The sequence below is a fragment of the Schistocerca gregaria genome, chromosome 10, assembly GCF_023897955.1.
Source record: "Schistocerca gregaria isolate iqSchGreg1 chromosome 10, iqSchGreg1.2, whole genome shotgun sequence".
NCBI classification, from domain to species: Eukaryota; Metazoa; Arthropoda; class Insecta; order Orthoptera; family Acrididae; genus Schistocerca; species Schistocerca gregaria.
Genome location: NC_064929.1, coordinates 143248927 through 143267748, shown reverse-complemented (window position 1 = coordinate 143267748; position 18822 = coordinate 143248927). Strand labels below are relative to the sequence as shown.

At 46.8% G+C, this 18822-nt stretch overlaps 1 long non-coding RNA gene across 1 annotated transcript in view; it reads right to left on the bottom strand.

The window, feature by feature from the left end:
* LOC126293613 (uncharacterized) overlaps positions 1–18822 on the bottom strand; it is a 394209-nt gene that overhangs the window by 103436 nt on the left and 271951 nt on the right. The gene's annotated exons all lie outside the window — the stretch shown is intronic.

Here is an 18822-nt window from a genome sequence, read left to right as displayed (position 1 = left end):
CCCCCCCCCCCCCCCACCGCCACTCCCTCTCTCTCTCTCTCTCTCTCTCTCTCTCTCTCTCTCTCTCTCTCTCTCTCTCTCTCTCACTCACTCCTTTTCTTTCAAGTCATCATTGGAGTCAGAAACTTCTACAACATTTCAGAGTCTCGGCAACTCTAGCACCTGAAGGTAGACAAACCACAAAAAAGGTCGAAGGTGTTGAAGGTTGACTACTTCTCAGCCACTAGATGAACGGTGAGGTTCAGTGTGTTTCGAGATTTCTGAAGGCAACTTCCTAAAGTGCTCAGAGAATCCCATTCACGCACATGTTAATACTGCATTCCCATATGATCAGGCCATAGGAGGGCGGTAAAAGGAAGGTTGAAAACGCATAAGTAGGAATTGACGCCTCAGATCACTTTCAATTTTCGCTGACTTTTTCTACGGTTCCTAATCGTTCCAGGCAAAAACTGTGATTAAACTGCACTCGGAAGGGGTGACTTTTTCTACAGTTCCTAATGGTTCCAGGGAAAAACTGTGACCTGCGCTCGGAAGAGGTGACTTTTCCTACGCCGCCCGGGGTGGCCGAGCGGTCCTAGACGCTATAGTCTATAACCTTGCGACCGCTATGGTCGCAGGTTCGAATCCTGCCTCAGGCATGGATTTATGTGATGTCCTTTGGCTAGTTAGGTTTAAGTAGTTCTAAGTTCTGCAGGACTGATGATCTCAGCAGTTAAGTGCCGTAGTGCTCAGAACCATTTGAACCACTTTTCCTATGGGTCCTAATGGTTCCAGGCAAAAATTGTGATTGAACTGTACTTGGAAATGGTGACTTTTTCTATGGTTCCTAATGGTTCCAGGCAAAAACTGTGATTGAAATACACTCGGAAGGGGTGACTTTTTCTACGGTTACTAATGGTCCCCGACAAAAACTGTGACCTGCACTCGGAATAGGTGACTTTACCTGCGCCGCCCGGGGTGGCCGCGCGTTCCTAGGCGCTACAGTCTGGAACCTCGCGACCGCTATGGTCGCAGGTTCGAATCCTGCCTCGGGCATGGATTTGTGTGATGTCCTTTGGCTAGTTAGGTTTAAGTATTTCTAAGTTCGGCAGGGCTGATGACCTCAGCAGTCAAGTGCCGTAGTGCTCAGAGCCATTTGAACCACTTTTCCTACGGGTCCTAATGGCTCCAGGCAAAAATTGTGATTGAACCGTACTCGGAAGTGGTGACTTTTTCTATGGTTCCTAATGGTTCCAGGCAAAAACTGTGATTGAAATACACTCGGAAGGGGTGACTTTTTCTACAGTTCCTAATGGTTCCAGGGAAAAACTGGGATTGAACTGCACTCGGAAGGGGTGCGATCACGTTGAGTGGGGATGCAGCCCCACAACGTCCTAAAGTGTCAATGGTGTCAAAGTGTGTCAAGAACATCTTCCTGAAAGGCATCACAGTGCGAACTGTCGTTTTCCACCTCGAAATGTGTGGGAATTGCGGATCTATGGAATCGGATTGTTCCATTGACGTCCTATATTCCACCCCTTGAGGCCTTTTCGTGTCGATTTTGCGCGGCGGTGTGTCTCAAACATTAAAAAAAGCGCCTGATTTCTACATTAGTGGTCGAGGAACTGATCTCCGTCGCAGAGATGCGTAAAGAAATGGTGGAATGTGGATACGAGGGGGCGTGGCGACCTTCCCATCGTGTGACACAACGAATGTGGCGTCGCTCACACTTGTAGTGAAATTCGGTGCCGATGTGACACCGTTAACCCACCTTTCAGATCACATGAACTTCCGAGCTCCGACCTTTTTCCCGCATGTGCAGTTTAAAGCGCCGCCAAGCCTGAGAATGAAGTCACAGGTCACAACGCTTTTCCTCCATCACAGAGGAAGGTATTCGTAATTGCCAGTATGGACAACCATCAGCTGCATAGTGGAATGACGACAATGACACTTTGTTCCGGTCATGGTTCGAACCCGGATTTCCCACTTATCGTGAGCTATCGCCCTACCATTACGCTGTCCGAGCACACTACACAGCCAGACCAAAACATATATATGTTGTCAACTATGTGTCTACAACCTGCACTCGTGCATTCTTTATATACTGAGTGTTCTATAATACTGAGTATTCTCCAGTGGCGACGAGGATGGGATACTGGAAGATACTCAGTATTGTAGAGCACTCAGTGTTATGTCGTTTATTGAAACTGAACAACACTTCTCGAACAATCACTATGTACACACAGAAACAAATAACTTGTTGAGGACCATTCATGAAGAGTGTCAGTGAGGTCCGTCGGAGCTGGTGCTAGCTCGGCGAGGAACTGGCTGTACTGCTTTTTTTTTCTTTATTGTAATTTTAATCACCTCAATACAAGGTGGGCTGGCAGCAGCATATTAACCTGCTCTTCAGCCTTGAGTGGTACAATAACATGACATATAGGCGGCACATACAATACAATAAAAACGGCGGGCAAAAAATGTAGATACAAAAAAACAGAAAACATGAAGCCGTTCATGCTGGATGAGAAAACCACTAACACTTGGTGACACAGCGCACATAACACGGATGACTGCGACGGCACACGTGAACGGTGGTGGCGTGACGGCGAAAGGACACTGAACACAAAACGAAGGCACACACACGAGACACTGATGGCGATGATCTCCGGTGCGCGAATTTTCACTGAGCGTGTGCGAGTCCGGAGACCTGCCAAGGGAGGGGGAGAAGGAAGGGGAGTGGGACAGGGAGAGGGGAGGGGAGGGCAGATGCGATGGGCAAGGGAGATAGGGGGAGGGGAGGAAAAAAGGGGGGAGCCCGGAGGAAGAGGGGTGGAGGAATGGGATGGGGGAAAAGGAGAGAGAAGGGAGGGAGGGTACCAAATGGAGAGGCCACAGGAAGTGGGGGCGGTTGGGATCAAAGTTGATAGGAGGGGTAGATGGAGGGGAGGAGGACTTCATCAGGGAGGGGGAGCTACCGGAAGCCACCTTGTGAGAGGGTAAGGAGGGTGGAGAGATGGAGACCGGGTGGGACGTGGGAATACAGGCGCGGCAGCGGGTGGGGGTGGGGGGGTGGGAGAGGATGGGCGAGACAAGAGGGTGAGGAGGGTCGAGTTTGCGGGAGGTGTACAGGATGCTGTGCTGCTGCTGCGCTGGCCTTATAAAGCCGGCGGAGTACTTCAACTTTTCCTGTGTCTGTGAGGCGACCTCTGCAGAAAAAGGTTCACATTGGTCTCTAGCAACTTGTGTTTGTTTGGAAGAATTGTTTCCCTCTTGGTTGCGCCAGCAAGTGCTTGTGTATGTTATATGGTACACAGGGGTGTCTTGAGTCTAGTCTGCCTGGCAGGGGGCGTCTGTGGCAGTCTTAACATCCAGCAAATAAAATCTGAAGTTACAGCTTGTTCCTCTACCTACCATGCACAACAGTAATGCACCCCCGGTCCATATTCATCTTGTTTCCGGTGTTGTTCTCCCTCCCTTTACTTTTTCAGGCTACTTCTTCTTATTGTAGCTTCGTACACCGATTTCTCTGCTTTGATGAGTCTCCTGCGGTTAGTGGCAATTCTATTCATTTGCATATTTAGTCGAACACGCACTCCCACCAGTTCCAAAACCTTAAACCTTGAAACTGCGCCGTCATCTAGACGTAGTAGAGCACCCCATACATCTGTATTCAATGTATTTAGTCCTATCAGAACAGTTTTTGGTATCTGTTCCCATATGCAGTTGTTACGATTCCAATACATGGATGCTCAGGACTACTTCTCCAATGTGTGACTAACAAGGAAATGGTCCAATAAGACATGTCAAAACCTACCTTGAAATTTTTTATGCAGGAAGAAGACAGCGAAAGAGGGGCACTGCTAAAATTGTAGTTGCTAAGAGGCACTGCAAGTACTTTTTTAAAAAATGTTGAAATTACACGTTTTTGCCGCGCGAAGAACAGCTTATACGAGGGTAATCCCAAAAGTAAGGTCTCCTATTTTTTTATAAATACATAGCCCTGTTTATTCCTGCAATGGTTTGCTTCAATATACAGCTTGAACATTTAGCTACTTTTCGACATAATCACCATTTCTGTCGATACATTTTTGTAGACGCTGTGACAGTTTTTGTATGCCCATGTCATACCAGCTCGCCGCCATGCTTTTCAGAATGTTAAGAACCTCTTCTTTCACCTCGTCGTCGGAGCTGAATCGCTTTCCGGTCAAATGTTCTTTTAACTTAGGGAACAGGTGATAGTCACTGGGCGCCAACTCAGGACTATAGAGTGGGTGGGTAATTATGTTCCACTGAAACTGTTGCAAGAGAGCAACGGTTTGTCATGGAGAATGTGTACGCCCTTGCTCAACATTCCTCTTCTCCGATTCTGAATTGCCCGTTTGAGCTTTTTCAGAGTCTCACAGTACTAGTCAAACATCATCGAGGGTGATCCGCCGATCTTCACGCATGCTTTGCTCAACCTTCAACACTGTCTCCTCAGAAATTCACGGTCTCCCACTTGTGAATTTCGGTCCGACCAGTTGCAAACTCCCTACACCACCTATGAACATTTTCGACATCCATGCACGACTCACCATACACTTCCGTCCATTGGCGAAGGTTTTCAATCAGCGCACTGCCCTTTGCGTTCAAAAACCGATTAACTGCGCGCAATTCGCACTTGGCGGTAACATCCAACGGGAGCTCCATTCTCAACGGCTGCCAAGCCAAGACTGAGCGCCTCAGCGCGGCGTGCGCATGTTTACACACAGCGCGTGAAGCACTCTTCATAACAGTGTGACCAACTGCCACACAAACATAGTTGTGTACTTATAAAAAAATAGGAGACCTTACTTTTGGGATTACCCTCGTAACAGCGGTTTCTACAGCCCTGCCCGCCTAGAACGTGACTCGGCGAATCACTCACGCAGATTTATCCGCAGTACACAACACCAATTTAACCATCTAAAGCGTGGTTTACAATGGAGCGAATGGAAGCGAAAACGTGCGAATGAGCATCTGCAGAAAATTCACTACCATTCGTTTGTCTATGGGTAAAATAATTTGTACTAGAAGGAAAGGAAGAGAACACGAGGTAGCGAACATTGCCTATGAACGCTGCGTTATTACTTTTTAGTTTTTGGAGCTAATATTCTGCGTACATGATACAATTCTATTTTATTACAGACACAGTGCGAAACTTTGCTATGCAGTGAGCATTAATTTGCATCGCGAGCGCACTGTTCTTGACAGGGTATGTAAAATGGCGTAGGGAAGGGAGAATTTAAGTGTCTCAGTTTGTATGGAAGCGTGGCATGCGTGGAGATCGTGCACTTTACACGGAATTGCATCTACATCTAACCTTAGCACTTGTCCAGAATTTCCCTTGTATGTCGGCTGCCATTTTTCGCAGGCTTCACATTACTTCTCTATCTCTTCTGCCATCCCTATCTGGTATGGATCCCACACTGCTGCGCAGTATTCAAGCAGTGGGCGGACAAGCGTACTGTAACCTACTTCCTTTGTTTTCGGATTGCATTTCCTTAGGATTCTTCCAAATGAATCTCAGTCTGGCATCTGCTTTACCGACGATCAACTTTATATGATCATGCCATTTTAAATCAGTCCTAATGCGTACTCCCAGATAATTGATGGAATTAACTGCTTCCAGTTGCTGACCTCCTATATTGTAGCTAAATGATAAGGGATCTTTCTTTCTACACTCCTGGAAATGGAAAAAAGAACACATTGACACCGGTGTGTCAGACCCACCATACTTGCTCCGAACACTGCGAGAGGGCTGTACAAGCAATGATCACACGCACGGCACAGCGGACACACCAGGAACCGCGGTGTTGGCCGTCGAATGGCGCTAGCTGCACAGCATTTGTGCACCGCCGCGGTCAGTGTCAGCCAGTTTGCCGTGGCATACGGAGCTCCATCGCAGTCTTTAACACTGGTAGCATGCCGCGACAGCGTGGACGTGAACCGTATGTGCAGTTGACGTACTTTGAGCGAGGGCATATAGTGGGCATGCGGGAGGCCGGGTGGACGTACCACCGAATTGCTCAACACGTGGGGCGTGAGGTCTCCACAGTACATCGATGTTGTCGCCAGTGGTCGGCGGAAGGTGCACGTGCCCGTCGACCTGGGACCGGACCGCAGCGACGCACGGATGCACGCCAAGACCGTAGGATCCTACGCAGTGCCATAGGGGACCGCACCGCCACTTCCCAGCAAATTAGGGACACTGTTGCTCCTGGGGTATCGGCGAGGACCATTCGCAACCGTCTCTATGAAGCTGGGCTACGGTCCCGCACACCGTTACGCCGTCTTCCGCTCACGCCCCAACATCGTGCAGCCGGCCTCCAGTGGTGTCGCGGCAGGCGTGAATGGAGGGACGAATGGAGACGTGTCGTCTTCAGCGATGGGAGTCGCTTCTGCCTTGGTGCCAATGATGGTCGTATGCGTGTTTGGCGCCGTGCAGGTGAGCGCCACAATCAGGACTGCATACGACCGAGGCACACAGGGCCAACACCCGGCATCATGGTGTGGGGAGCGATCTCCTACACTGGCCGTACACTTCTGGTGATCGTCGAGAGGACACTGAATAGTGCACGGTACATCCAAACCGTCATCGAACCCATCGTTCTACCATTCCGAGACCGACAAGGGAACTTGCTGTTCCAACAGGACAATGCACGTCCGCATGTATCCCGTGCCACCCAACGTGCTCTAGAAGGTGTAAGTCAACTACCCTGGCCAGCAAGATCTCCGGATCTGTCCCCCCATTGAGCATGTTTGGGACTGGATGAAGCGGCGTCTCACGCGGTCTGCACGTCCAGCACGAACGCTGGTCCAACTGAGGCGCCAGGTGGAAATGGCATGGCAAGCCGTTCCACAGGACTAAATCCAGCATCTCTACGATCGTCTCCATGGGAGAATAGCAGCCTGCATTGCTGCGAAAGGTGGATATACACTGTACTAGTGCCGACATTGTGCATGCTCTGTTGCCTGTGTCTATGTGCCTGTGGTTCTGTCAGCGTGATCATGTGATGTATCTGACCCCAGGAAGGTGTCAATAAAGTTTCCCCTTCCTGGGACAATGAATTCACGGTGTTCTTATTTCAATTTCCAGGAGTGTATGTATTCGCAGCATATTACACTTTTCTACATTGAGATTCAATTGCCATACCCTACACCATGCGTTAATTCGCTGTAGATCCTCCTGTATTTCAGTACAATTTTCCATTGTTACAACCTCTCGATATACTACAGCATCATCCGCAAAAATCCTCAGTGAACTTCCGGTGTTATGCACGCGCTTGTTTATGTATATTGTGAATAGCAACGGTCCGACGACAGTTCCCTGCGGCACACCTGAAATCACTCTTACTTCGGAAGACTTCTCTACATTGGGAGTGATATGCTGCGTTCTGTAATATAGGAACTCTTCAATCCAATGACATGCAAATGGAGGTGTGTAATACAATGGGTTACTCCTGTATCCTTTCTTGAACATACGCGCCGCAAGCATTCTGACGGCCAACACGCACGACTCTGCCTCGTAACACACGCGCGTCGCGACCGTGCCGCCTGCGGCATCGGCCGATGCGCTGCCCGGTGCCTGGACAGGGGCGGGTGCGTGGGTGGGTGGGGGTGACCTTACGCGCGCCTCTAACCCCGCAGGCCGTACGCTGTTTAGGGACGGCCAGGGGCGACCGAAGGACCGCAGAGGAGCTGACGCAAAGGTGCGAAGATCGATGTGCACTCTGCCGGCCGACAGCTGCCTGCTCTGCTTAAAGAGGCCGGCGCGGTCTCTGCCCCTCTCACTATACTGCTGTGAGCTGGCGAGAGCCGTACGATAGCGATATGCACATAAACCGATGGCGGTAGCTTCGCATACGCAAGGCTCAAATGGTTCAAATGGCTCTGAGGACATCAGTCCGCTAGAACTTAAAACTACTTAAACCTAACTAACCTAAGGACATCACACACATCCTGCGACCGTAGCACTCGCGCGGTTCCGGAACTGAGCGCCTAGAACCGCTAGACATACACAAGGCATGAGGGGCGTTGCGTTGGCAGAGCGTTGAAAACTGAGTAAATTACGGAATAATGTAGATAGAGAGGTACAAATTGACACACATGCTTGGAATGCCATGGGGTTTTATTAGAACCAAAAAAATACAAAAGTTCAAAAATTGTCTAACAGATGGCGCTTCATCTGATCAGAATAACAATAATTAGCATAACAAAGTAAGACAGAGCAATGATGATGTTACTTACAGGAAACGCTCAATATGTCCACCATCATTCCCCATCAATAGCTGTAGTCGAGGAATAATGTTGTGGACAGCACTGTAAAGCATGTCCGGAGTTATGTTGAGGCATACGATCATCACCAAACGACGCGCGCAAGAGATCTGTCGGACATATTGTGAACTTTTTTTATTGTTCTAATAAAACCCCATGTCATTCCAAGCATGTGTGCCAATTTTTACCTCTCTGTCTACATTATTCCGTGGTTTATTAAGTTTTCAAATTAATACTGACTTTCTGATCACCCGGTATACTGGAATAAATGCAGTAGGTACTCACCCAGTGTTTACGTAAAAGTAATTGATTGAATAGCAGATGCGGGACTGACGATTACTATAACAACACCGTTGTTCAGAATCAGATTTTCACTCTGCAGCGGAGTGTGCGCTGATATGAACACTTCCTGGCAGCTTAAAACTGTGTGCCGAACCGAGACTTGAACTCGGGACCTTTGCCTTTCGCGGGCAAGTGCTCTACCATCTGAGCTCCCGAAGCACGACTCACGCCCGGTACTCATAGCTTTACTTCTGCCAGTACCTCGTCTCCTACCTTCCAAACTTTACAGAATCTCTCCTGCGAACCTTGCAGAACTAGCACTCCGTTGTTGTTATTGTTGTTGTTGCTGTTGTGGTCACTACTCAAAAGACTCATTTGATGCAGATCTCAAGGCTACATTATTCTCTGTAAGCATCCGCATCCCTGAATAACTGATGCAACCCACATCCATTTCAACTTTGTTGGTCTATTCATTTCTTGATCTCCTCTACAATTTTTACCTCCCACACATTCTTCCGTTTCCAAACTAACAATTCCTTGGCGCCTCTTGATGTGTCCTATCCAACGATCCCTCTTTTTAACCAAGTTGCGCCACAAATCTTCTTTTTCCCCCACCTTGATTCAGTATCTCGTCATTAGTTATTCGCTCTGCCAATCTAATCTTCAGCATTGTTCTGTATCACCACATTCCAAAGGGCTGCATTGTTTGCCTGCCTGAACTGCTTATCATCCATATCTCTTCTGTACAGGGCAATAGTCGATACAAATACCTTCATAAAACACTTCCTAACCTTTAAATTTATATTAGATCTTACAAATTTCCCTTTTTTAGAAATGCATTTTTTGCTATTGGTAGTCTGAACTTGATTCGATTCGATTCGCTGATGACATTGTTATCCTGAGTGAAAGTGAAGAAGAATTAAATGATCTGCTGAACGGAATGGACAGTCTAATGAGTACACAGTATGGTTTGAGAGTAAATCGGAGAAAGACGAAGGTAATGAGAAGTAGTAGAAATGAGAACAGCGAGAAACTTAACATCAGGATAGATGGTCACGAAGTCAATGAAGTTAAGGAATTCTGCTATCTAGGCAGTAAAATAACCAATGACGGACGGAGCAAGGAAGACATCAAAAGCAGACTCGCTATGGCAAAAAAGGCATTTCTGGCCAAGAGCAGTCTACTAATAACAAATACCGGCCTTAATTTGAGGAAGAAATTTCTGAGGATGTACGTCTGGAATACAGCACTGTATGCTAGTGAAACATGGACTGTGGGAAAACCGGAACAGAAGAGAATCGAAGCATTTGAGATGTGGTGCTATAGACGAATGTTGAAAATTAGGTGGACTGATAAGGTAAGGAATGAGAAGGTTCTACACAGAATCGGAGAGGAAAGGAATATGTGGAAAACACTGATAGGGAGAAGGGACAGGATGATAGGACATCTGCTAAGACATGAGGGAATGACTTCCATGGCACTAGAGGGAGCTGTAGAGGGCAAAAACTGTAGAGGAAGACAGAGATTGGAATACGTCAAGCAAATAATTGAGGACGTAGGTTGCAAGTGCTACTCTGAGATGAAGAGGTTAGCACAGGAAAGGAATTCGTGGCGGGCCGCATCAAACCAGTCAGGTCAGTAGACTGATGAAAAAAAAAAAGTCTGAACTTCGCATCCTCTCTACTTAAACCTCCGTTAGTTGTTTTGGTGCCGAAATACCAGAACTCATGACCATTTTTAGTGTCTGGTTTCCTGATCTAACTGCCTCATCGTCTCGTTAGTTAATTATACTATTGTCCTATACAAACTTTTCATTTCTGTTGACGTGCTTTTTTTAACACTTTCTCAGCGCAGTATCCATTCTTTTAAACTACTGTTACTGTCCACTGCTGCTACTGATCTAATTACAATGTGATCGGGAAACATCTTAAAATGTACACACATAAAAACAATTTGCATCACCTCGGTTCCGAGAGTTCCGCAACCTGTACATAAAACTGGAATAGAGATCAACATTTCCGCCCATTGCTTATGAAAACCATACATTGCATGTTGTACCCCATACGGCAAGACATTCAGAGGTCGTGATCCAGATTGCTGTACACCACGGTACCTCTAATACCCAGTAGCACGTCCTCTTGCATTGATGCATGCTTGCAGTCGTCATGGCATACTAACCACTCCTCAACGGCGATTCGGCTTAGAGACCTGAGATAGGTTGGTGGGTCACATCGTCCGTAAACAGCCCTTCTCAACCTATCCCAGGCATGTTCGATAGGGTTCATGCCTGGAGAACATGCTGGCCTCTCTAGTCGAGCGGTGTCGTTATCCTGTAGGAAGTTATCCACAAGATACGCACGATGGGGATCCGAATTGTCGTCCATGAAGACGAATGCGTCCCGAATATGCTGCCGATATGGTTGCACTCTCGGTTGGAGGATGGCGTTCATGTACCGTAAAGCCGTTATGGAGCCTTCCATAACCACCAGCGGCGTACGTCGGCCCCACATAATGCCACCCAAAAACAGCAGGGAACCTCCACCTTGCTGCGCTCGCTGGATAGTGTTTCTAAGGCGTTCAGCCTTGCCGGCTTGCCTCAGAACACGTCTCCGACGATTGCTGATTGAAGGCATATGCAACACTCGTGGGTGAAGAGAAAGTGATGCCAATGCTGAGCGGTCCATTCGACATGTTGTTGGGTCTATCTGTTACGCGCTGCATGGTGTCGTGGCGTCAAAAATGGATCTCGCCATGGACGTCGAGAGTGATGTTACGCATCATGCAGCCTATTGCGCACAGTTTGAGCCGTAACACGACGTCCTGTGGCTGCATTATTCAACATGGTGGCGTTGCTGTTAGGGTTCCTCCGAGGCATAATTCATAGGTAGTGGTTCAAATGGTCCAATTGGCTCTGAGCACTATGGGGCTTAACATCTATGGTCATCAGTCCCCTAGAACTAAGAACTACTTTGACCTAACTAACCTAAGGACATCACACAAGACCCAGTCATCACGAGGCAGAGAAAATCCCTGACCCCGCCGGGAATCGAAACCGGGAAACCGGGCGCGGGAAGCGAGAACGCTACCGCACGACCACGAGCTGCGGACTCAAATGGTTCAAATGGCTCGAGCACTATGGGACTTGTGAGGTTATCAGTCCCCTAGAACGTAGAGCTCATTAAACCTAACTAACCGGAGGACATCACACACATCCATTCCCGAGGCAGGATTCGAACCTGTGACCGTAGCGGTCGCGCGGTTCCAAATTGTAGCGCCTAGAACCGCTCGGACACCCCAGTCGGGGTTGGTAGTGGTCATCCACTGCAGTCGTTCCCCTCGGGCAGCCTGAGCGAGGCATGTCATCGGCAGTTCCTGTCTCTCTGTATCTCCTCCATGTCTGAACAACATCGCTTTGGTTCACTCCGAGACTCCTGGACACTTCCCATGTTGAGAGGCCTTTCTGGCACAAAATAACAATGCAGACGCGATCGAACCGCGTGGTTGGACTACAGACAACACGAGCTGTATACCTCCTTCCTGGTGGAATGACTGTCAGACCCCCGTCCATCTAATAGGCGCTGCTCATGCATGGTTGTTTACGTCTTTGGGCAGGCTTAGTGACATTTCTGAACAGTCAGAGGGAGTGTGTCTGTGATACAATATCCACAGTCAACTTCTATCTTCAGGAGTTCTGGGAACTGGAGTGATGTAACACGTTTTTTGATGTGTGAATATTTCTGCTTCCTGGGATTTAATGGCGTCTCCAAATTTCTCCTCGGTTTCCTTCAGTGGCTGATGAGTGTAGAGAAAGAATAACATCAAGGACAGGTTACAACCACAGTTTCCCTTTTACGTCCGACACTTAAATGTGCAGTCTGACTTCTGTACAAGTTGAAAATGAAGTTTTTTTGTTTGCTCTTTTTGTTCTCAGTGCCCCGGAATTACAGAGAGTGTATTCTGGGAATGTTTTAACAAAAGCTCCTCAAAATCAACAAATTTTATAGACGTGGGTTTTCCTTTTTTTCAACCTATCTTCTGAAAATACGCTGTAAGGTCAGTTTGGTGTCACGTGTCACTTCTCCAGAACCCAAAGTGCATGCATGCATAAGGCCGTTGCAGCATCCCTGAATATGGAAGTTAATAGGAATATAAAAAAAGGGAGGAACGTTTATCTGTTTAGGAAGAGTAATAGAAGGCAGATTTCAGACTACCTAACAGATCAAAACGAAAATTTCTGTTCCGACACTGACAATGTTGAGTGTTTATGGAAAAAGTTCAAGGCAATCGTAAAATGCGTTTTAGACAGGTACGTGGAGTAAAACTGTGAGGGACGGGAAAAACCCTCCGTGGTTCAACAACAAAGTTAGGAAACTACTGCGAAAGCAAAGAGAGCTTCACTCCAAGTTTAAACGCACCCAAAACTCTCAGACAAACAGAAGCTAAACGATGTCAAAGTTAGCGTAAGGAGAGCTATGCGTGAAGCGTTCAGTGAATTTGAAAGTAAAATTCTATGTACCGACTTGACAGAAAGTCCTAGGAAGTTCTGGTCTTACGTTAAACCAGTAAGTGGCTCGAAACAGCATATCCAGACACTCCGGGATGATGATGGCATTGAAACAGAGGATGACACGCTTAAAGCTGAAATACTGAACACCTTTTTCCAAAGCTGTTTCACAGAGGAAGACCGCACTGTAGATCCTTCTCTAAACCCTCGCACAAACGAAAAAATGGCTGACATCGAAATAAGTGTCCAAGGAATAGAAAAGCAACTGGAATCACTCAACAGAGGAAAGTCCACTGGACCTGACTGGATACCCATTCGATTCTACACAGAGTACGCGAAAGAACTTGTTGCCCTTCTAACAGCCTTGTACCGCAAGTCTCTAGAGGAACGGAAGGTTCCAAATGATTGGAAAAGAACACAGGTAGTCCCAGTCTTCAAGAAGGGTTGTCGAGCAGATGCGCAAAGCATCGATCTGTTGTAGAATTTTAGAACATATTTTTTGCTCGAGTATCATGTTGTTTTCGGAAACCCAGAATCTACTCTGTAGGAACCAACATGGATTCCGAAAACAGCGATCGTGTGAGACCCAAATCGCTTTATTTGTTTATGAAACCCAGAAAATATTAGATACAGGCTCCCAGGTAGATGCTATTTTCCTTGACTTTCGGAAGGCATTCGATAGAGTTCCGCACTGTCGCCTGATGAACAAAGTAAGAGCCTACGGAATATCAACCAGCTGTGTGGGTGGATTGAAGAGTTTTTAGCAAACAGAGCACAGCATCTTGTTATCAATGGAGAGACGTCTACAGACGTTAAAGTAACCTCTGGCGTGCCACAGGGGAGTGTTATGGGACCATTGCTTTCCACAATATATATAAATGACCTAGTAGATAGTGTCGAAATTTCCATGCGGCTTTTCGTGGATGATGCTGTAGTATACAGAGAAGTTGCAGCATTAGAAAATTGCAGCGAAATGCAGGAAGATCTGCAGCGGATAGGCACTTGCTGCAGGGAGTGGCAACTGACCCTTAACATTGACAAATTTAATGTATTGAGAATACATAGAAAGAAGGTTCCTTTATTGTATGATTATTTGATAGCGGAACAAACACTGGTAGCAGTTACTTTTGTAAAATATTTGGGAGTATGCGTACAGTACGATTTGAAGTGGAATGATCATATAAAATTAATTGTTGGTAAGGGGGGGTGTCAGGTTGAGATTCATTGGAAGAGTCCTTAGAAAATGTAGTCCATCAACAAAGGAGGTGGTTTACAAAACACTTGTTCGACCTATACTTGAGTATTGCTCATCAGTTTGGGATGCGTACTAGGTCGGGTTGACAGAGGAGATAGAGAAGATCCAAAGAAGAACGACGCGTTTCGTCATAAGGTTATTTGGTAACCGTGATAGCGTTACGGAGATGTTTAGCAAACTCAAGTGGCAGACTCTGCAAGAGAGGCGCTCTGCATCGCGGTGTAGCTCGCTGTCCAGGTTTCGAGAGGGTGCGTTTCTGGATGAGGTATCAAATATATTGCTTCCCCCTACTTATACCTCCCTAGGAGATCACGAATGTAAAATTAGAGACATTCGAGCGCGCACGGAGGCTTTCAGACAGTCGTTCTTACCGCGAACCATACGCGACTGGAACAGAAAAGGGAGGTAATGATAGTGGCACGTAAAGTGCCCTCAGCCACACACCGTTTGGCGGCTTGCTGAGTATGAATGTAGATGTAGATGTAGAAGTTACCGTTCTCGATATCTGGAAATTGTCTTGTGGAAGTGTAAAATATTAACTGCATCCCCGCAGTTCACCGCAGTGTCAGTTCAAATGGCTCTGAGCACTTTGGGACTCAACTGCTGTGGTCATCAGTCCCCTAGAACGTAGCACTACTTAAACCTAACTAACCTAAGGACATCACACACATCCATGCCCGAGGCAGGATTCGAACCTGCGACCGTAGCAGTCGCACGGTTTCGGACTGCGCGCCTAGAACCGCGAGACCATCGCGGCCGGCCGCGCAGTGTCAGTCTCAGCAGTGGGTTGTGATGTTGACACTGATAGTGTGTGACAGGGAGAGGCTGAAACCCATTAGCAGCGTACGGCAGCCTATTCCTCCCGGATAGTACTGAGGTTACCGCACGGCTTAACGTGCCCATCCGACGGACGGGTTTTACGTTCTCGCCTCGTAAAGTGTGCCATGATTAATTAACACAGGACACTGGGGCACAGTCTTGTGGTGGAGTAGTTCTCTCCCCTATAATATCACCACGTGAGGTGGAGTTTCTGTAGCCAGAACCTTTCCCATCACACGACGATCGCTGTGTGAGACACTAGCGCGTGGCTTCAATGTAATGACCGCGGCTGTGAAACGGCGCCGTAAAACTGGCCATATTGGACTCTAACAGACCTGGCGCCCTGCTTGCACGTGGAGCTATTGCCGTCGGTTGGACGGGCACTCTCCTAAATTATACCGACACACGTTAGAAGAGCATTTAATCAATTTAACGTCGATATTCCTGTTACACAGCAGAGACTTGTTGTGAATGCTCAAACCAGTGCTCTCCTTACCTCCTCGATGTTGGCATCTGTTCTCTGAACATAGGATTCACGCTTACCTGAAGATTCATTTAGCCTGTATAGTTCGTCATACTGTGGAAAGAAGACAGGTCTGTACATGTGTAAGGGTTATTTACCTTTATTAACAAATTCTTCCATAGACTCTCGATAGAACGTTTAAGAATGTGTACTGCTACATAAAGACAAATCGTTTAACATTGCAAGAATGTCGAAAATATCTTGACTACTTTAGTTCAAATGTTTACACGATACTCTATTAATCGTTCGGACGGGGATAGGCTACATATATTTTATTTAACAAATATTGTATATAGATGTATTATAGTATATAAATGGGAAACGTTGCTAAAAGTCGCCGGCCGCGGTGGCCGTGTGGTTCTAGGCGCTTCAGTCAGGAACCGCGGGACTGCTACGGTCGCAGGTTCGAATCCTGCCTCGGGCATGGATGTGTGTGATGTCCTTAGGTTAGTCAGGTTTGAGTAGTTTTAAGTTCTAGAGGACTGATGACCTAAGATGTTAAGTTCCATAGTGCTCAGAGCCATTTTTTTTGCTAAAAGTCTCGAAAAGTTCGTGTCCAATTTATTTCAAATTTTTACACGATATTATAATGATTATTTGGACGGACATAGACATTAAAAAAAAGTAAATATGACATATTAATGTGTTGTCTATATAAATGTGAAACGTTCCTAGCAAAAGTCGCCAAAAGTTCTTGAAGGATTTACTTCATACAAACATTTGGAAGGAAGCAGGCTATATATAATAAATAAATAAATAAAAGTAGAGATATGTGTCACATTACTGGGAGCCGAGGTCACCGAAAATCACGAAAAACTTAGTGACAGATTTTTTTAAAAATACACTGTGCTCTAATAAGCGTTCAGACAGGCGTAAGCTACATATACATTCTGTCTGTGTGTGTGTGTGTGTGTGTGTGTGTGTGTGTGTGTGTGTGTGTGTGTGTGTTTGTGTTTGTGTGTAATGAGGCCTGTGTGTGAGAGCGCTCGCGCTGGAAAAGTGGTTTTGGTGGTTGATTTTTCTCGCACGTCCGATCCTTACTTTGACGTTGGCTTACGAGTGATTTGAGCGACGGTTTAAACTGTCGAAACCTGTAAAGTGAACCAAATAAAGGTTTTCTAGTGCAGCTGACGACTGACTTTCTACACTGAATCTATGAACAAAATCTTCCTTAGTTTTCTTTTTTATTTTTTTGCTTGGGAGTAAAACATATCAACGGGAAATAATTCTTTTCATTTACCCCATGACCTATAAATATTTCGTAGAACCGCTTAGAGCAGGTCTTGTAGTTCGCATCTATAAGTAAAGTTATCAACTCTTTCAGAAAATTCAAATTGCTGTGGCGTGAGAAACCAACAATATTCTTTTCAGTTTTCTCCAATGTTTGTCTGAGAAACACTTCTCTCCAGTGCTTCATGTAATTCTGGGGAACTTAGAATGTTTGTGTAGTCGAATGCCATTAATGTTTTACCTCATTTCAACAAAATCCTGAGTTGTAATAGTATCAGTATCACCATTACCTAAGCCGAGGCGTAAAAGTTAGAAGGAGCGCTCACAAAAACTCTCATGAGCCTTTCTGTTGACAATACTACTGTAACTCTAGCAGTTTAACATACTTGTCTCACTCTTTTCATGATCGTGGTCTAATTCCGAACCGACAATACAGTTTAAAGAATTAAGTTCCACAAAACACATGTTCTCCTCGAACAGTTGTACCTACAATGCCATCGACGAGACACAAGGTAACAGAAGTCCTAACCGTCTAACCCCAACAGTTTCTTGCGCTTTTCGCTTGTCGTTATATCGATCTCCATCGCCCACAGACAGTCCACTGACCACTTGCGAGCCTTGTATGGATTTTGTGTCTGTTCTTTCGGACATGTCCGAAAGAACAGACACCATATCCATATAAGTATATAGTTCTGGCAATACCGGCCATGACCTCCTTCTGTGCGGATGCACACATATTCCCCGAACTCTTACGGGACTTGGTAAGAATGTCTTCCACGAGTAATGAGTGTGTTGGGGTGGGACATTACGAATGTTGTGTGTGGACATAAAAGGGGAGAATGTGGGTCTCGCGGGAGGCGTGCGTGAGATCCTCTGTGCCCTCGGTGGCTCAGATAGATAGAGCGTCTGCCATGCAAGCAGGAGATCCCGGGTTCGAGTCCCTGTCGAGGCACACATTTTCACCTGTACCCGTTGATATATATCAACGCCCGTCAGCAGCTGACGGTATTAATATAATTCCAACTTACGAGCCTGGCTGACCTGTCCGCGTGGCAGTGGAATGAAGCACCGAAGCGCCGCCACCCGAAAGTTAGCCAAATCTAAACGGAAGTTATTGTCCGGCGAACTTACCGAAACTAGGAAATGAAATCGTTCACTGTTCGACCGCAGGGGTAGGCAATACGCCAACAGTGGGCAGATGGTTGGAGCTCTTGTCTGAGGACCAGCACCTCCGCTGTTGGCATACGGCCGTTGTGAGCATCTATGGTAGAAGGCTGAAGGACAACAAGGTGTTGGTCGTCCAAGTCTCAACACCGAATGTGGAGGTAGGAGGCTCACTCGCTCTGTAGAGAAGGATAGGAGGCCATCAGTTGGACGCCTGACGACAGAGTGCTTGTGCAGGCATAAGTGTTTCGGAGCACAACGTTCAACGAACACTGTCGAAAATGAATCTCCATCTCAGAGAAACCTTACATGTTCCCATGTTGTACCCACGATGCTGAAAATTACGAGGGCGGTGGGCATGGGGACACCGAAGCTGGACTGTGGATCAGTGAAAACCTGTCGCCTAGTCGAATGAATCACGTTCGTTGTCACACCAGGTTCGATGGTCGTGTCTCGATACACCGCCATCCAAACGAACGGCTGCTGGAAACCTGTACTGCCCTACGGATGAAGGGCGGTGGTGCCAGGGCTGAGAGACGTTCAACTGACCTTCCTTGCGATGGAAGACTGAGCCGTGCATGGCCTGCCGTCCCGGTATTTGTGTGGCTTCTAGCCGATTGTTAGATTAAGGTTGTTTCGCCCTTAAGGCGTCAAATGGCTTGGGCCTTCAGCCTAATTTAAGAACTGTTTTATGTAAAGACTTTGGCTAAAAAAAAATTTCTTAGCACTAAGGGACTTAACATCTTAGGGCACCAGTCGCCTAGAACT